The sequence below is a fragment of the Bactrocera neohumeralis genome, unplaced genomic scaffold, assembly GCF_024586455.1.
Source record: "Bactrocera neohumeralis isolate Rockhampton unplaced genomic scaffold, APGP_CSIRO_Bneo_wtdbg2-racon-allhic-juicebox.fasta_v2 cluster09, whole genome shotgun sequence".
NCBI classification, from domain to species: domain Eukaryota; kingdom Metazoa; phylum Arthropoda; class Insecta; order Diptera; family Tephritidae; genus Bactrocera; species Bactrocera neohumeralis.
Genome location: NW_026089622.1, coordinates 25832518 through 25851449, shown reverse-complemented (window position 1 = coordinate 25851449; position 18932 = coordinate 25832518). Strand labels below are relative to the sequence as shown.

The 18932-nt window shown below is 36.2% G+C and overlaps 1 protein-coding gene and 1 pseudogene across 2 annotated transcripts in view; one reads left to right on the top strand and one right to left on the bottom strand.

Moving 5' to 3' along the window:
* LOC126764111 (uncharacterized) overlaps window positions 1-18932 on the top strand; it is a 340586-nt gene that overhangs the window by 112927 nt on the left and 208727 nt on the right. The window lies entirely within an intron of this gene.
* LOC126764682 (uncharacterized) lies at window positions 8584-9782 on the bottom strand (annotated as a pseudogene).

The following is an 18932-nucleotide window of genomic DNA, read 5'->3' as shown; positions in this document are numbered from 1 at the left end:
TAAATATTTTTTTAGCGCATTTTTTCACCTATTTAAAAACCACTATAACTTCAAATTAATTATTGTGACCTATAAATGTATATTAACGGAAAATTCTAAACGAAACTTTTACCATAACCAGCAACTTGAAACCTAAGCGCAGTAGGTAACATACAACGGGGCTTAGGTCTCAAGTTAACTCTTATGGGCTCCACCTGCCAATAAGAATGATTATTGAAACACAACTTTATAGTATTAAAACAGAGAATATTTTATTAAAAATGAAACTAAAATAATCGATCCATATATAAAAACTAATGTGAAGGATGAATTTGATGCTGTTTAATAATTTTGTTAATATCAGGTTCCAATTTACTCAAGAACAGTCGCAAGTCGCCACGTTCGGTAACAAGCAAATGATTTCTATTTTTAGTAAGCAGTGTTGTCACAGCACTAAATCCACGTTCACACAAATATGACGATGGGAATGCTATCAAGAATCGTTGAATGATTGACCACAATCCAGGGTACAATTGCGTGATCGGTTTTTGTAGCCAAAATTCTTGGTAACCATTTTTGAACTTGATTTTTATTTCCTCGTTTGTTGTCAATTCTATAAGTTCTTCTTCCAGCTGAGGTGACATTGCTGTGTTGACATTTGAAAACGGATCCAACACCCACTCTGGTATTTCCAAGTTCAAAATGTCCTGGTATCGTTCGGTGAAGTCAATGTGAAGGTTTTCCAAATGTTGGCAGTAAGCAAACAATTCGTCGTTACTGCATGATACGAGTACTGATAAATTCGGAAAATTGCGAAACTCACGTCTGCCCAGATTCTTTTTGTGTAGAAGCAGTTTGGGTGCGAAAGCAGCAACGACGTTTTTTGTTTTAATTAAATTTTGTTTATCGCCTTGCAGTTGGAGATTCATGTCGTTGAACAATTTATACAGGTCTGTCATGTAAGCTATATCATTCTTTGATGTTATGAGCTTGTCTTGAAATTCTGTATCTTTAGTTTCCAAGAACTCTATAACAGAGTCAAACAGGTTGAAGAATCGAGTCAGACAATTGCCTCTTGATAGCCAACGAACTTCAGTATGAAACAACAAACGATTGAAATCCTCGTCATTAGTAACACAAAGCTGATGAAATAATCTATCATTCAAAGAGCTGTTGCGGATTTTATTGACTGCTTTGATGACATATTGCAGTGATTGAAATAGTTTTTCACTTAAGTTTCTAGCAACTTAATGTTGTCTATGAATAACGCAATGTACACCAAGGACATCTGGAATTTTATTTTTTAAGTGCGCTATGAAGCCTTTATGGCACCCTATCATAGCCGGAGCGCCATCCGTAGCAACTGAAATAATATTTTTCAAAGGAATCTCTTTCTCATCGCAAAACTTTTCCAATATATTGAATATGGTTTCGCCTTTTGTATCGGTCTCTAAATTTCTATCAAATAATAGTTCTTCACATATTTTCTCATCTTTAATAAAACTCACGTAAAACAACAACAATGCTTCATTAGTTGGTAAAGTGGACTCATCCAGCTGAATTGAAAATTGACTTGACCTCAGGTGATCGCACAATGATTCTTCAATGTTTTCAGCCATTTCATCAATTCGTCTTTGCACAGAATTATTACTCAAAGGAATTTTTCGGATAATATCTGCGGCCGGTTTATGAAGCACGGTAGTTATTACTTCATTTATTGCTGGCAATATTAACTCTTCTCCGATGTTATGTGGTTTGCCTTTTTGAGCAATTAACAAAGAGATATTGTACGAAGCTCGAAGTCCGTCGTCATCTTGCTTAGCAGCCGCCGAAAATAGTTTTGCTACACTTGGCTGAGTATTATGCTTCTTCTCTAGGTCTTGAAAATATGCTACATTCTTGTCTCTCTTATCTGGATGCATTTTATTCAAATGATCTTGCAGTCTTGAAGGCTTCATTGCTTCATTCGAAAATGTTTTTAGACATAGAAGACACAAAGGCGAGGATGGGTTTGTGGGATTTTCAATGAATCCGAATTTAATGTATTCCGCACAGTATTGCCGTCTCTTCTTTTTTACTTCCGACATTGTTTTGCTTTGAGAAATACGTTTAACTTCGCGAGTAGTGTAAAGCAGGCGTAAGTAATGCCCATCTATTGCGCGCAAAACCACAAATGAATATAAAATAAATATTACATTGTTTATATAGGAATGCTTAAGCACAATTTTTATATAGTATTCCAAAAATATGAATTCTTATTTTTCCCAGAAATACATTTGTAAAAAAGGATCTTTCTCCTTTCCTTATTATCTTATTTTTCCCAGAATACATTTGTAAAAAAAGGATCTTTATCCTTTTCGTATTATCTTATTTTTCCCAGAAATACATTTGTAAAAAGGATCTTTCTACTTTTCTTATTATCTTATTTTTCCCAGAAATACATTTGTAAAAGAAAGGATCTTTATCCTTTTTTTTTTATTTTCCCCAGAAATACATTTGTAAGAAAGGATAAAAATCCTTTTTTTATTTTCCACATAAAAGATTTAAGGAGTTCAAAAGCTCAAAACGTGCGTAACATCAGCTACCTACCCGACGTCATTTAGCAAGTGATAAAATAAATTATTCAAGAGCTCAAAGCATTCGCTACATCAGCTCGAACCTACCTACCCTACACCTTTGCGCAAATGATTATATTATGATAACAAATGCCCACTTACAGATTTGGCAATGGCAATAGAAATACGTTTGACGGTTAGTATTCTATAAATTCTATCCTGTCGAGATGCCCCGTTATGAAACGGAGCGACCGATTGACATGATTTTCATTTTTTCTATATTCAATAAAATAGGACAGATATATGAACTACGCGGAGAGAAATATAGAACTGAGTTTGAGACACTCTTTTATTTCATATTAGTTGATGTTCACAAGTTGTTGTTGAGAGTCGAGAGCTCATGTAGTCGTTGTCTAAGAGGTCTCCTAGCTAAATAAAATTACAAATAACCCCCTAGGCCTCTCCACAACGCCCCCATTTTCTTTCTGGGTCTCTAACCGCCTCCCTTGATACCTGCAGCGCCCACAAGGGGGCGTTATCGCCCACTTTGGGAATCACTGCTTTAGAGAGTTGAAACAATTCCTGACGAAGCAACTGCTATCGCTATCGTCTCTGGTTGTCTTATTTTAGCAAGTATTACATTTGCAAAAAACGTTTTGCTAGTGCCCTTGTGCATCCAAAAAAATGTTGCTGTTGTTATTATTCACGCTATAACTCCCGCCCTTAATAGTATGTTGCAGCTTAGCAAATTGTTAACTGACTTTCTCTGTCTAAATCTAACATTCTCTGTTAAAAGCAAATAATGACTTTTTTTAATTTACGCTCGTAAGTGGGTCAAAAATTAATAGTTTCTTAATTTTTTTTACAAACCATTTTCATTAGATTAGCTTCAATGTGATTCAGGCCATTTTTCATTTCATGCAACGATTTAATCAGCTATAGCGAACAGACAAAAACCCAACCTATTTTTATATATAAGATTATACATTTTTTCGCTGTAAGGGGGGGTGCTTTTGGAATTTGTTCTGAGCAAATTTGATTATTTTAGCTTGAACGGTTTGGGAGGTTTGTAAAATATAACTTTTGCGGACAGAACCGTGTCCATTTTTTTCAAAATTAAATTTTTAAGAATCCTTCTGCGCTAATTAAAAACAACAGAATTTTATGGCAAGAAGAATTGGCAGAAAGTTATTTTTTCGGATCAGGGCAAGGTTTGTGTATTTATAATCATGGGGCGTAAGACAAATACGGTGAAGAACGGTGGTAAAGCAAGGATATAGGATATAGCTAGTAATTTTGTGGACCGAATGGAATTTATAGAATTCACCTAGCTTAATACTTTTAAAATAATGATGCAACCAGCTGAAGAATAGGGTCTTCGAAATGACTACAATTTTCTGCAGGATTATGCCTCGAATCCTACAACAAACATTAAACTTTGGCTACTCTACCAGAGAATGTATAAACATAGAGAATGTGCAATTTGAATTCTGTATGATGTTCGATTGGAGGGCTAACAGAGCTTATAAGATTGTAGAACGGAATTCACCATTATCGCTGCTATTTAGCAGAATTGAGCACGTTCTCTGGCAGAAATATGTAAAACGACTGATTTCATGCGAGAATGAATAAAGAGAAATGCTTTGAAGAAATATACAAAGTCGCACAAAGAATGTAAAGAAGCATTTTCTGAGTCACATATGCATGATTATCTTGTATGATATGAACCCTTTTTTCAGAAAAATGGTAAAAAATTTAATTTTTTTTACAAAATCGTGAAAAGTTAAATAAAAAATAACTTAATTTTGGAGCGGGAGCAAAAAATTAAATTCTGCGCCAGAGCATAGCGTAGCGGTAGCAAAAAATTGGGAGCGGTAGCACAGCAGAGCTAATGAAAATTTTCATGTGCTACAGCTCCCTCATGTGTTTGTTGTTTTTTTTCTTTTTTGCAATTTTCTGTCATCTACAAGTATGTACATATGTACATACATACATATATCTAAATATGTATATAAAAGAAAATTGTTGTTAGTTACACCATTTATAACTGAAGCACGGCTGAACCGATTTGGCTTAAAATTCAATATAACTCATAAATACAAAAATCATATTTCAAATCATAAGCATTTGTCAAAATTGATGTAAGCATCATTTAAAAATTTTAGTAATTCCAAAATAGAAAGAAATAAGTAAAAATTTTCATATTCATACATGTTTAGTATATGGGTTATACTGATTTTTCTTCTGAACCAGGCAGTTTTTTTTTGGACTAACAAATTAATTGAGTTGCGCGAATTACTAAGAATGTGCCTGTGCCTAAGCGAATTTAAAAGATGCCGGTTAAGAAAACGTAAAAAAGGGGGAAAGTATTTGTAGTAATAGTAATTGAGTATTGTAATACATTTGTAAAGATGATGTTTTTGGTAATATAAAAATGGTAAATATTTTACATAATATAGAAAAACATTTTACAATTTATTCAATTATTGTCTAATTCACTTTATTAAAAAATTTCTAAAAATATTTGATTTTAGATTTATAAAGTCACTTGATGCAACAAGTGCCAAATTGATTTGCATAACATTTTTTGTTTGAATTATTCAATTAATTCAAATATTATGACAGAAAATAGCAAAAAATAAAAACAACAAACACATGCGGTAGCTGTAGCACATGAAAATTTTCATAAGCTCTGCTACCGCTCCCAATTTTTAGCTACCGCTACGCCAGAGCATAGCGCAGCATTTAATTTTTCGCTCTCGCTACAGCTATAGTTTTTTACCTAACAAAACTCGGAGCAGAGTAGAGCCCATACTTTTACATTGTTATGCTAAGACCTCAGTATATACAGTAATAAACCTTTTCTTTGTTTACATACATATACTCACCTCCAGAAAATCTTAGGGTGTTATATTGCACTTTTTTTTGCTACTTTCATGGTAATCAGGGTGTTGTGTTAGCATTTAAACTACATATAAATTTTAAATTTTGATGACCGAGACTTTAAAAGATATTAAATAATGCAAGTGTTTACGTTATTTAAATGATTATATTGAATTACTTTGCATATCTGTTCAATTTTATTGGGATATTAGTTGTTGTTTAATGTTAAATCAGTTGTTTTTTTGTGCAATCTAAACACGCTTCAAGTATTTCCAAATTTTTGCATGCAGTGGGATACAATCCTGGGTGGTAATTTGTCGTTTGACATATACAAATTGACAACTCGTTAGCCGTTATAGGAAAACATCAATTGGAAATTGAGTTTGAAATGAAACATATGTCGAAGTTTTTAATAAGAATGCATATTAGTGTTAATAATAAAGTTTATATTAAAAATTGTAGAGCCTTTTATTGCTGCGAAAATTCACAACCCGACGTTTTAAAATACTTTTTATAATATGTTTATTTTAAGTTGTAAAGGTGAAAATAGGCCTACTGGGGAACCGAACACCTAAAAAACGTCGGTAACGCGCTTTATTGCAAACCTCTGGGTAGGTGTGGAAAATGCAAAACTTAAATATTCAAAAATAAATGATCAAAATAGTATACGGATGAGAATTAGAACGATGTATTAAAAATTCAGCTTCAAATGCCTAAATATCTTCTTTCTAAATTAAAATTATTGGTAATAATATTTCAAAAGCTTACGAATACAAACCGTTTTATGTTTTTTGTCTGTCAATTGTAAACAAATACATTCAGAAGAAAACTCACCACCGAGAAATCTAAAAACAGGGCTGCTTTTTATTAATAAGAACTCACTAAATAAAGAATATATTACTATCAGTAAATAATATTTTTATGGGCGAAACATGACACACTATAGCGTTTAAATCAAATATTAGTAAATATATGTCATTAATAAATTATTTCCTTTTATATTAAGCAACAATATTTATAATTTTCATTATTTAATAGAATAAATTTGCTAAGTATTTACTGCCTCAATATATACAGCACTGCGTTGCTACCTCTGAAAATCCAAGATGGCCGCTATTCACCCCTCAGAAAGCTACCTCGAAAAGGTTATCTACTGTATATACTATATTATATATATTGTTATGCTAAGACTATGCTGTGGCTCCCGACAAAGTGAGAGCAGTAGCGATAGCAAAGCAATAATTCTAGAAATTTTGCTGCAACGGAGTAGTAAATGAGAACCCTGCTTACAAGTATTCATACGCCTGAAAAAATTAGAGCTAAGTCGCTAAAAACAGAAAGCACAAAACATCAAATGTATATGTACACATGTACATACATACATACATATGTGCACCAGAGTCCCTTATCTATCACAACCATACCAACATAAATATGACTTCAGCCAAACAAAGAAACACGTGTATGTGTATGTGGCTACAAAAAGTTTTAAAATATGAATGATGCAAAAACAGCAACAACATATGTATCAACACATCTTCCCGCACAAGTGTCGCTGCCCATAAACTATTTCTCGTCACGATGGCAAAACTGCTTAGAAGAAATGTTGCAACAATTTATTTTCATGGAAGAATAAAAGGCAAAAATTAAAAATAAATTCTGTCGAGATTCGAACCTGTGAACTCATCTTGACTTTTCAAGCGCTTACCGCCAACACAGCCATTGACACTTGTATAGCGTTGTCCTAATTATGGTTTGGTTATGCAAAAAAAAATATACTATGGTTGAAATAATTTTGTTTGAGTATAGAAATATGCTTTTGTAGAATATTGGCTTTCGGAAACATACAGCCAAATGTGCAAACGACATAATATACAAGTTAACGATAGCCTCCGCATAGAAACCTTACCCTAACTGTAAATAAAATTGAATCTTTTCACTTTGCAATTACATTGTGTCATAAATTAGAAATACAATTAACGTTTTTGATTACTTAAGAATTCGATATGCTTTTTCCGTTCTGACTCCAAAAATCCATTATTATCAAAACAATATCGCTCGCCCTCACAAGAAGGCATAACAATAACAATCGTAAAGAAAACAGAACGCTTAACGTTCTGCTGGAATTTGCTGTCGCAGCTAAAATTGTAATTAACTCTTTGTTCTGGATCCAATCAAGCTGATGCTTACACTTCAGCTTTAACTTTAAATAAATAAAACCAAAATGTATATATATTAGTATTTCTGAAATAAAGATTTGATTTGTATCTTGCAATCCACTAGAACCACACGTGTTCTCATTTCATCCGCGCGTTCGCGGATATAAAATATATATTTTTTTAAAAATTCCCTCGTTGCGGGAATTAATTAATTTACATACATATGTATGTATGATTGTTTCGCATTTTGCTTTTACGCCGGTTAAATCTCTATAAAAAAAATCAACTGAAAGGCATGATAAAATAAAATAGACTATGAGGGCAATTAATTTTTAAAAATTTTATTGAAAATTAAATAAAATTGAAAATACATGCAAATTTATATAAATTTATTAAAAACTGCAATGAAAAATAAAAAGGAAATTCATTTTATTAGAAATATACATATAAGAGAATATAATTTTAATAAAACACGATTTTCAGAATTTGTCTACCTACATCCACAAATTCTCACACAACCTAATCAATAAAGGTTAGGTCCTATTCACCAGCTTTTTTCAAACCTTGGCTCACGTGTACATACTACTTACTAAATTAATAAATACTAAAACTAACTTCCAATAACTAATAGTAAAACTACTACTAAAAACTATTTACAACTTAATTCTACCCTGAAAGAAATAAAAAGAACATTAACCGTGTTTTATTTGACCACCACAAGCAAATAGCTAAATCATGGACAAATAAAACACATTTAGCTTATTTCACATTTTCGCTTAAATATGCACTATGTTGGCAACGCGGGCAATAACAATCATTGAAAATTTTACAGCAGTCTTTAATGAATAAAAAATAGAAAAGCTACTTGATTTAATAACGAATATATATTGTTTTCTTTAACGGAAATATATAATCAAGCTTATCATAAAATGAACATTTTTTACATATGTACAAATCTTGAACAAATGCATACGTGTACATATGTACGTGTTTATATAAAACAAATATGTTGTAAAATTATAAATAATTTTATTATTTGATATTGAAAATGGAAAATCTTGCTCTAAAGTGCATTTTAAAATTAAAAAAATTAAAATTTATTAATTTCTTCGTGTTAAAATTGTAAGCAACTGATTCCGGCGATCTCCACTTGCTTCTCTCGCCAGCTCATTAGCAGGTTCTGGCTCCGGTTCGGCACTTTCAATTTGAGTGCCAATAATTGTAACGTCGTTTGTAATAATAGATATATTGTGCATAATGCATGCACTTGCAACTAAATTCGAAATTGCACATAAATTTCTGTGTTCCGTAAATTTAAGAAGCCTTCGGAAACGTCCATTCAGTGCTCCAAATGCATTTTTAACAACTATTCTTGCTGAAGAATGTGTTTTTTTAAAGCTGATTTGATTAGGCGTTAACGAACCCTTATCTTTAAACACCGGTATGAGGTAATTTCTGCAAGGGTATGCCGAGTCCTCGATAATAAAAGTAGAATTTGGAAATAAACTTTCCATATTACTTTCCGCTTTTCTATAAAATGCTGACCTTTTTAGCACTCTAGAGTCATGATATGATCCGGGATCACCACAATAAATATCAATAAATTTTTTATCGGCATCGACAATGGCCGGTAGAACAACACTATAATTACGTTTACAATCAAAATATATATGTTTGTCTTTTCTTGGTGCATTAATTGTTATGTGGGTACAATCAATAGCACCAATAACACCTGGTATTTGTTTCCTTTGTAAAAACTTGCGAGTTGTTTCTTCCAACGCATCTCCAGTTGGCCACTTAACAAACTCATGGCCTATTGAGATAACCCACGCGACAACCCGACGAACAATCGCCCATGCTGTGAACTTCGTTACACCAAACAATTCGGCTAGTTGTCTGTAGGTAATTGTATTACTTAAATACCATACATACATACATGTACATCATTGTTTTAGCAGGAATTTTGGCTTTTCCGGACTTCGTAGCAAAACGGGTTCGTTCACTTTCTTCATATCTTCCTGCAAAACATACTCATACAGAAAAGTCTAATAACAAAAACAAAGCATACCTATTAAGTCGAACTTGATTCAGCAGCTAAACCAGCAAAGATGGTCAATATTTCCAACTGGAAAACACAAAAAATTTAATTTTGTCTTAATTTTAATTTAAAATCCCTACTTACCGCATCTTTTATAAAATTTTCCATTTCGTGCACTTCTATACTTTTCATTTATATATTTTTCATTTGTTTACATTTTTATCTGTCAAAATGAGGGTTGTTGCTATTGCCAACTACTTTTTTGGGAAAACTCATAGCTATTGTGAATGAAAAAGCATTTTAACTGGCAATGCCTCTAGTCCAATATACAAGCTATGAAAGCTTATGACAAGCCAACGTATTAAATTCTCTTAAAGATTTTACACGAAATTTGGGATCAAGGGCAATCGATTGTACCCATATTGGGATTGTTTCACCCTCAAGCACAGACGCATACATATCTGTATTATCCATTTATGTTTTTGTTTGTTTATTTTTATTAAAACAGCTGTTTGACAGCAAAAAGCTTTTTACCTCACGTGGTGACTTTTTTAAGCTTTTTTCTTATGAGGTTTGAGCAGGAATAGCTCCACAAAATATGCCTCACAAGAAATCTCTCAAAGTTTTCCTTTCAACTCAGATGAGAGTTTTTTTCAGAATAGGGCTGTAAGTCTTCCATACAAAATAAGCTAAAAGCTTAATTGGCTGGTCAAATAAAACACGCCTATTATTAGTTTTTGAAGAATCTGAAATTAAAAAGAGAGAAATGTGTTTTAGTTATTTGACTAATGTACTTTTATTTCATATAGTTCTTTTACCTTTTATAACACGGAAGTTGCTAGAAAAATTAAATATGGCCTACAATCTACTTATGTCTTTTATAATAACTTATATTACTTCATTTTTAAAAGCTCTTCCTATTGGTGTGCCAGCCATTTCGCATTTTTAAACAGTAAAACTGTGATAAGGAAGTCTAAAAATTGATGTCTATGTTCCAGGCAATATCCAGCCTCGCTATACCACTCTAGGTATTTCTGTTTTGTAATTGCAGTAATCTGGGCTAAAATCATCGATTTTATACCCACTCTGCATGAATATTTTAAAAAGAGCTCTTTATAACAGCTCATTTGAAGGCGGTTTATTTCGAAGACTCTATCATCGGGATTAACCAGCCTTAGGTCATCTGCGCTTTTATAGTTTTCAGACCTTATAAGGGCTTCCGATGAGGCTTCCAAAGAGTTATCACACTTTCTCATTAAATACGCACATTTTTCGCACTTTAGTCTACAGAAAACCTTCTGGTATATGGCATATCCCGTGTAGTAGCGACGAACCTGTATCTCGCCTGCTTTTTCAGTCTCAGCAAAGTGCTCATCTGGAATACATATTTGTTCCACGGCAAGTTGCTCAGACGGTTTTAAATTGTCTTTCAGGTCGTCTTCCTGGCCAATGTTTCAGTCAAGGTTTATATCGTCGTCTTCTTCGCAATTGCTACCAGTTTGCGAGAAGTTGAGTCGCAATATGTGGAAATTAATTCCCGCGACGAGGGAATTTTAAACGAAATATATGTTTTATATCCGCGAACGTGCGGGTTAAATAAGAATACGTGATTCTCGTGGATTGCCAGATACAAATCAAATCTTTATTTCTGAAATAGTAATATTTATACATTTTGAGCTTATTATCTTGAAGATAAAGCTGAAGTGTAAGCATCAGCTTAACTGAATCCAGATTAAAGAGTTAATTGCAATATTAGCTGTTACAGCATATTCCAGCAGAACGTTAAGCGTTCTGTTTTCTTTACAATTGTTATTGTTATGCCTTCTTGTGAGGGCGAGCGATATTGTTTTGATAAGAATGGATTATTGGATTCAGAACGGAAAAAGCATATCGAATTCATAAGTAATCAAAACGTTAATTAAGATTTTTAATTGATGAGACAGTGTAATTGCAAAGTGCAAAGATTCAATTTTATTTACAGTTACGGTAAGATTGTTATGCGAAGGCTGTCGTTAACTCCTCCCTTCCTAAAATGAATCGTCCCCGATTAACTATAATTTTGAGTTAATTTATATTTTTGATCCAAAAGAGCATTATAAGTGATATCTTGAAATTGCGTGTTTTCGATTGGTTTGGGAATTTCACGAGATTTTTTTAATTTTAGAGTTAGGTAGGTAGGTAGGTAGGAGTGCAGCACTATCGGGCTCAATTAGCACTTGATGTGCCATTTTGATACACTATTCGTAGGACCTCCTGTATCTGCTATTACGTTTCACCTTCTCTCTCAAAGCATTTTGAGGTTTCGATGAAACTACTTATGTCCGATATGCTTTTGGTGGAAATCCATTCAAGGTTTGGTGCTTGGTGGATTCCGAGTGTTTTGTGTCGGATCTGTGCTAAAGCTGGGCGTTCGCAGAGAAAGTGGAAGATTGTTTCCTTGATCCCTGCTACTCCGCAGCCACGGCAGATTTCGTTGTAGGGCATACCCATTTTGGAAGCATGTTCCCCAAATGGCCAGTGCCCTGTGGTAGCTGTGCAAATACTTTTTCTTGACCTATTGAATAAGTCGCTGGTTATTTTCCTGTCATACGTTGGCCATAATTGTTTAGTTATGATGCATTTTGTAATGTTTTTCCAAATGTTGTTTTCAATTTGTTGAAATTGTCTATTGATCTCTCGTTTGATCGATCCTAGCGGGCTTGGTATTAGCTCCGCCGCGGATTCATTGAGGAAAGCTCCTGCTTTTGCCAATTCGTCTGCTTTTTCGTTACCGAAAATGTTCCTGTGGCCGGGAACCCAGATCAAGTTTAGTTGGAGCTTGTCTTTTATTGAGTTCAGTGCTCTCTTGCAGTTGTGAACCATACTGGTATTTGTCATGGGTGAAGACAGTGCCAGGAGGGTCGCTTGGCATCCGTAAATATAGTTGCTTTATGATATTCCCGTGGTTATCTAATAGAACTTCGCAGGCTTTTTCGATGCCTAGTACTTCTGCTTGGAAGATGCAAGCCGAGTTCGGTAGAAGTTTAGAGAGATATATGCCTAGATCAGCGGAGAATACCCCCGTGCCTACTCCGGATTCCATTTTGGATCCGTCGGAATAGACGAAGGTGGTATCTTCCTCTACTATTGAACTTCTTCTCCATTCTCGTCTAGATGGTATCCTCACCTGGAAGTGTCTATTGAAATCCAGCTTTGGGAGAATGTAGTCTGATTTATTAATGATGAGCTTGTTTAGGATTACACTATGTCCGCAGTTCTGCTGATTCCATCCTCCCAATTCTTTTATTCTTATCGCTGCAGTAGCTGCTGTTTTGCGAATAAAAATGTCCATTGGTAGTTGATCCAGGATCACATTGAGCGCATCAGTCGGACATGACCTGATTGCACCCGTAACACCCGCACATGCTGCTCTTTGCATTCCATTTAATTTTCTGATGTTGTATTGTTTGTTTAGCGCTGGCCACCATACCAGAGCTCCATATGTAAGTATAGGTCTTATAACAGCCGTATACAGCCACATGATTATACTTGGTTTGAGGCCCCAATTCTTGTTGACGATTTTCTTACAAGTATGGCCTACTATGTATGCTTTCTTTATTCTTTTTTCTATATTTATTTTCCAGGACAGTTTGGTGTCAATCTCCACCCCCAAGTATTTAGCTGTGGGGAATAGAGTGAGTGTTGTAGCGTTTAGTACCGGAGGTTGAAACTGAGGTATTTTGGTTCTGCTTGTGAATAGCATCAGTTCTGATTTGTTCGGGTTAACTCCTAGACCATTGTTTTTAGCCGATAGGTTTAACTTACGAAGTGCTCTTTTCATAATCTCGCTGACTGTTGCTTGCACTCCTCCACCGTTTAGTTGGAGTAGTATTTCGTTCAGAGCTGCAACCCATAGAAGCGGAGAGAGGACCCCCCCTTGAGGCGTCCCTCTACTCACATAGCTTGTTTGTGTAGCAGCGCCGTTTGAAGCTATAATCTTCCTTTCCTCAAGCAACTATAGTATCCAACTTCACACAGTGTCGTATATGCCACCATGTGCCAGAGAATTAATTATAGCATTTACTTCTATGCTGTTGAGGCGCACTCTATGTCTAGAAATGCAGCCATGGTGTATTGTTTGTGGTGTAGTGATTTTCCAATCACACTTATCACCTCGTGAAGGGCGGTTTCGGTTGATCGGCCTTTTATGTACGCATGTTGGGACTTCGGTAGCTTCTCCGCCATTATTGCTCTTACGTGTAGATCTATTAGCCTTTCTAGTACCTTCAGCATAAAGGAGGTAAGGCTTATAGGTCTAAAATCCTTGGCATTCTCGTGTGTTCTTCTGCCTGGTTTTGGAAGGAACACAACTTTACTCCTTTTCCGACTTCTTGGGATGTAAGATAGTTGAATGCTAGCTTTGTATATATTTTCAAGCCTTAGAACCATTTGTTCTACCAGTTTTTGCAGCATTATGGGCATAATCCCGTCAGGACCTGCCGCTTTAAATGGTGCAAAACTATTTATGGCATATTTGATTTTTCTTTTGTCTACTATTTGGCTTCGATAGTCTGCTGCCTTCAGCGGTGGTTCTGGTTGAACCCTCGTTGAAGGTGTTTGCTGACTCCCGGGGAAGTGCGTTGTGATTAGAACCTCCAGAGACTTTTTTGCCGAGGAGGTCCAATCACTTCCCTTCGCCCTAATGTAGGCAGTATTAATATGGTGTTTGGATAGCATTTTACTCAGTCTAGCGGCTTCTCTGCAACTTTCTATCGATGTGCAGAAAGATCGCCATGAGTCTTTTTAGCTTTCCTGACTGCTTTTTTGTATTCTTTCATAATATCTTAAATGTCTGCCAGATTTTGGTTCTTAAACTCTCATTGACAGCTTTCCATAGTTGTGTTCTCAAATTCTTGAGTTCACTGCTCCACCACGGAAGAGACTTTCTCTTTTTCAAAACTGTTAGCGGAGTAGATTTATTAAAAGTTGTTGTTAAGATTTTTTCCAACCTCTCTACTTCTGAATCTAATTCCTCAGGATTTCTGATACTCTTATTGCATCCCTTTTCAAGGCATTTTGTTGCTATACTGGTAAATTTTCCCCATGCCGTTCTTCTAGGGTTCCGGTAAGTGAGAGGTGATCCGACATGGAAGGCTCATCGGATACCCTCCAGTTATCCACAACGAGACTGTCTGTGTCTGTTGATAGCGTGAGGTCAAGCACTTCCTCCCACCCCGGAAACCTGTCCGAGCTTGGAAAAATAAAAGTTGGCTTATCGCCCTTGTTGCAAATACTTAGATTATTATTCAAAATATACTATATAACCAGTGACTCACCTCTGGTGTTTATACTGGAGCTACCCCATACGGTGTGCCTTGCGTTTGCATCACACCCTATTAGGACATCATCCTTCCTGTTCTCCTCTACTAGTCTGGTGAGCGGGGCCGGTGGTATGTCTTCGTCATGGGCCAAGTAGGCCGAGACCAAGAAGAAGGGCTTATCTTTCTGTTCCACCTTTACCACTGTGATATCTGCTGTGCTGTAATTAGGACAAAGAAATGCATTTATACTTTTATTGATAAGAATGCATGCCCTAGGTTTACCTCTGTTCCGTGTGTAAAACAGGTTATGGTTGCTGCTGTTTAGCCCTTTAATGGTATCTTCATTGACCCAGGGCTCCTGTACTAGGCTGATGTCGATGCCCCCTCGTTCACGAGGGTTGTCAGATTCGCTGTAGCACTCTTCGAGTGCTGCAGGTTTATCTGTACGCATATTATGTTATTGGGCATCTCGGGTTTCTTCGATGCCCACATTCTTTAGCAACTGGCTGGCGTCGTCGACCTCTTCCGTGTCGTCTTCGTCAGCCGCTTTGTCGCCTTGGAATATTTTTAGTCTGGCTTTGCGGATTCCGAAGCTGATTTTGTAGTCAGTCTTCTTCAGAGCCTCAATGGACTCATCACAAATGGCCACTAGTATTGGCTTGCTTGCTTTATTCGGTTTTTCCTCCTTGATTAGCTGCCACTCATCTATACTAGGTAATAGATTTGTTCTGCAGCTTAATGCACCGCAGGAGTTTTTCGCCTGGCTCCTCTTGAGGGGGTAACCAAATGCGAGCACGAGGTCTCTTCGGAATGTCCTAGCCCGCAGGATTGTCGAGTACATAGCTTAGCACCATACTCGACAATCTGACGTCGATCTCCACCCATCTCTCCTGCATTGTGCTCGGAGAGGAGGAATTTCCGTCTATGATGGCCACCTGCAGGCTATCTCTGGCAACATCGCAGAAATGCCTTGCCGTTGTTGTGCTGCTGTGTTCGCCTTCGCTTCGCCTCGGTTTTTTGGGCTGAGTTCCAGGTACTTCTGTGATGGAGCGATTTCTCTTCTGAGAAGTGTTCTCTCGCTTGCTCTCTTCTTGAGGTTGTGATTGCTTCCTTTTCAGGTAGCCTTCATATTCCTCTACGATAGATTTGAGGCGCTTTGTTTCGGCCTCATCAACTGGGGTACCGGCTGCCTGGTCTTTGGCTATCTTTCCTAGTATGAAGACTGCCCTCTGGTACCGGTTTTTCCTCAGCTGATTCTGGGATTTCTTGCGCTTCTTTCTGTTTTCTCCTTTAGTCGCCAGTGCACTTTGGTTGGTGCTCATGGTAGCCTTGGAGGTGGACGCTTCCTCCCTTATATCAGGGGCTTTTACTGCTGTATCTACCGGTATACTTTGGTTGGTATGTCCGGTAGTACTCTTACTCGTCTCCTGGCTGGAGGCAAGTAGCTCGTCTTCTTCGGATTCCGATAGTTCATGTCCTTAGTCGTTGCTGTTGTCGTCAATTCGGTTGTTGTAGTTGATGTTGTTGTTGTTGTTGTTGTATTATTGTTTTCGTTCATGTTTGGTCCCACGAGTAATCCGGAAAGGGTTGGTCACTCGTCCGCAGAGCCGGTATGCGGAGAGAAGCCTTTTATACCTCCGACCTCGCCCGGGCATCGGAGGGGACCGTTGGCGATCAGCTATTTATTACCCCCCGCTGACCATTCAGCCCTCGGCACGTACCTCGACACCTTGGCTTAGGGTGGTGTTGGTTCGGGTATCCTCATACTTCCACAATAGGAGATGGGCGTAAAACCTAGGGTTTATTCATCCATATCACTATTGTGGGAATTATGAAGTGTCCCTCTTAGTTCGTAAGATTAGAGTGCGTTTCCTTTGGGATGCACACTTTACTCTTACTTAAGCCCCTTCGCCACGACAAGGCGACCAACTTCAAAGGAGCAGCAGGACATAAGTATACCAAAGAAATTAAAGAAATGGTAGCAGAAAAATGCCGATTACGCCGAAAGTGGCAACAAATATAAAAATATAAGTCTCAGCTATTATTTGAAAAGTTTATCTAACGACCATAGGTATGATTATTCACTTTGGAAGTGTACACAAATTTTTTTTCGCCCCGTAACTCAGCATCATCCAATGGGCCAAGAGTGATATGGAGAAAGCAAATACCTTGAAGGTGTCTTCAAACCATATGAGACATCCAATGCAGCAAAAATGGAACCTCATATTTACGAAAAATATACCGAAGTTCCTCTAATAACTAACGATGAGGTATGTACAGAAATAAAAAAATAACTGAAGTATAAAAAATCTCCTGGATTTGACCTTATTACCAGTGAAATACTAAAACAGCTTCCTCACAACGTTATACATATGTAAAATTACTGCTATAAGGAATGCTACTATAAATCTTAAATACGTATCTATTTATTAGAAAACTGCAGAGGTGATTATGTTCAATAAACCTGGTAAGCCAGCACATGAAATTACTTCGTATCGGTCCCTATCTCTCCTGCCAATACTCTCAAAACTTTTGGAAAAACTGCTTGATGTGCGTATTAACAACATAATTGAAGAGAGGAAGCTGATACCGGTGCATCAGTTTGGCTTTCGAAAAAATCACTCCACTATTGACCAAGTACATAGAATAACTCAAGTCCTTTGAAAAAAAAGTTTGATTGGCCGTTTCCTCCTTTGATAAAGTTTGCCATGGCGGGCTCCTAAACAAAATTAAAATGCTTTTACCAAAAAAATATTACAATATTTTAAAATCATACCTTTTGGAACATTTTTTTCGAATTAAATATGGAGATATGTATGTAAACTGATTTAAGGGAAATAAAAGCTGGTGTTCCTTAGGGTAGTGTGTGAGGACCTATCCTTTACCTACTCTTAACGTGCGATCTACCACAATTGTATTACAGCAACATTTGCAGATGATACTGCGGTTCTGTCTGTCGGCAAAACACAAACTGCATCAATTGCAAGATTGCAGGAACATCTAAATCAAATATTTGAATGGACAGCTAAATGGCGAATAAAATTAAACGAGTCTAAATCAGGTCATATTGATTTCACATATAACAATACTTGATATATAGTATGCCTCTGTACTTAAACGGTGTGCAAATACCATATCACAATACTGCGAAATACCTCGGCATGGCCTTGGACACAAAACTTAGATGGAGGGAGTGCACATGTCAAAAAGAAAAACAAAGAATTAGAAATAAAATTCAGAAACATGTATTGGCTATTGGGTAGAAACTCTGCATTATCCACATATAACCAAATTCTAGTCAACAAGCACGTCTTCAGACAAGTTTGGACTTATGGGATACAACTTTGGGGCTGCTCAAACCCTAGAATTGTTGCACAAATCCAGCGATTCCAAAACAAAGTTTTAAGATGCGCCGTCAATGCGCAAAAAGCAAAAAACCGTATCACATTATACAGTAACCAAATTCTATGCAATTTATACGCAGAGCACCATTAATTGTTTTGTATTATACAATAAGCAAAACTAATTGTTCGTTAGTGAATTTTATGTTAAATAGTTACAATGAAATTTAAAAAAAAAAGATATCTCCTTTCCTCCAAGAAAATAATACAATACCAATGCATCGATTCGGATTTCGTGCAGAATAGAGCACGTACTTAAATAGAATTACTAACGAAATAAGGAAAGCATTTGAGCACAGGGAGTACTGTTCAGCAGTATTTCTAGATGTAGCTCAGGCGTTTGATAAGGTGTGGCACGAAGGCCTTTTATATAAGATTCAAAAAATTTTACCTTTAGAATTGTATAAAACATTGGAGTCTTATTTAAATAATAGACAATTTATTGTGAAAGTAGATGATTTAATATCGGATGAAAGACAGAAAAGGGCTGGTGTATCACAGGGCAGCGTTTTAGGCCCAACAGCTAATAATGTATTAACATCACCTTTTGCGGATGACACAGCTATTGGTGCCGTAACAACTGCTACATTTTAGCATCAAGAATATTAGCGGAGCAT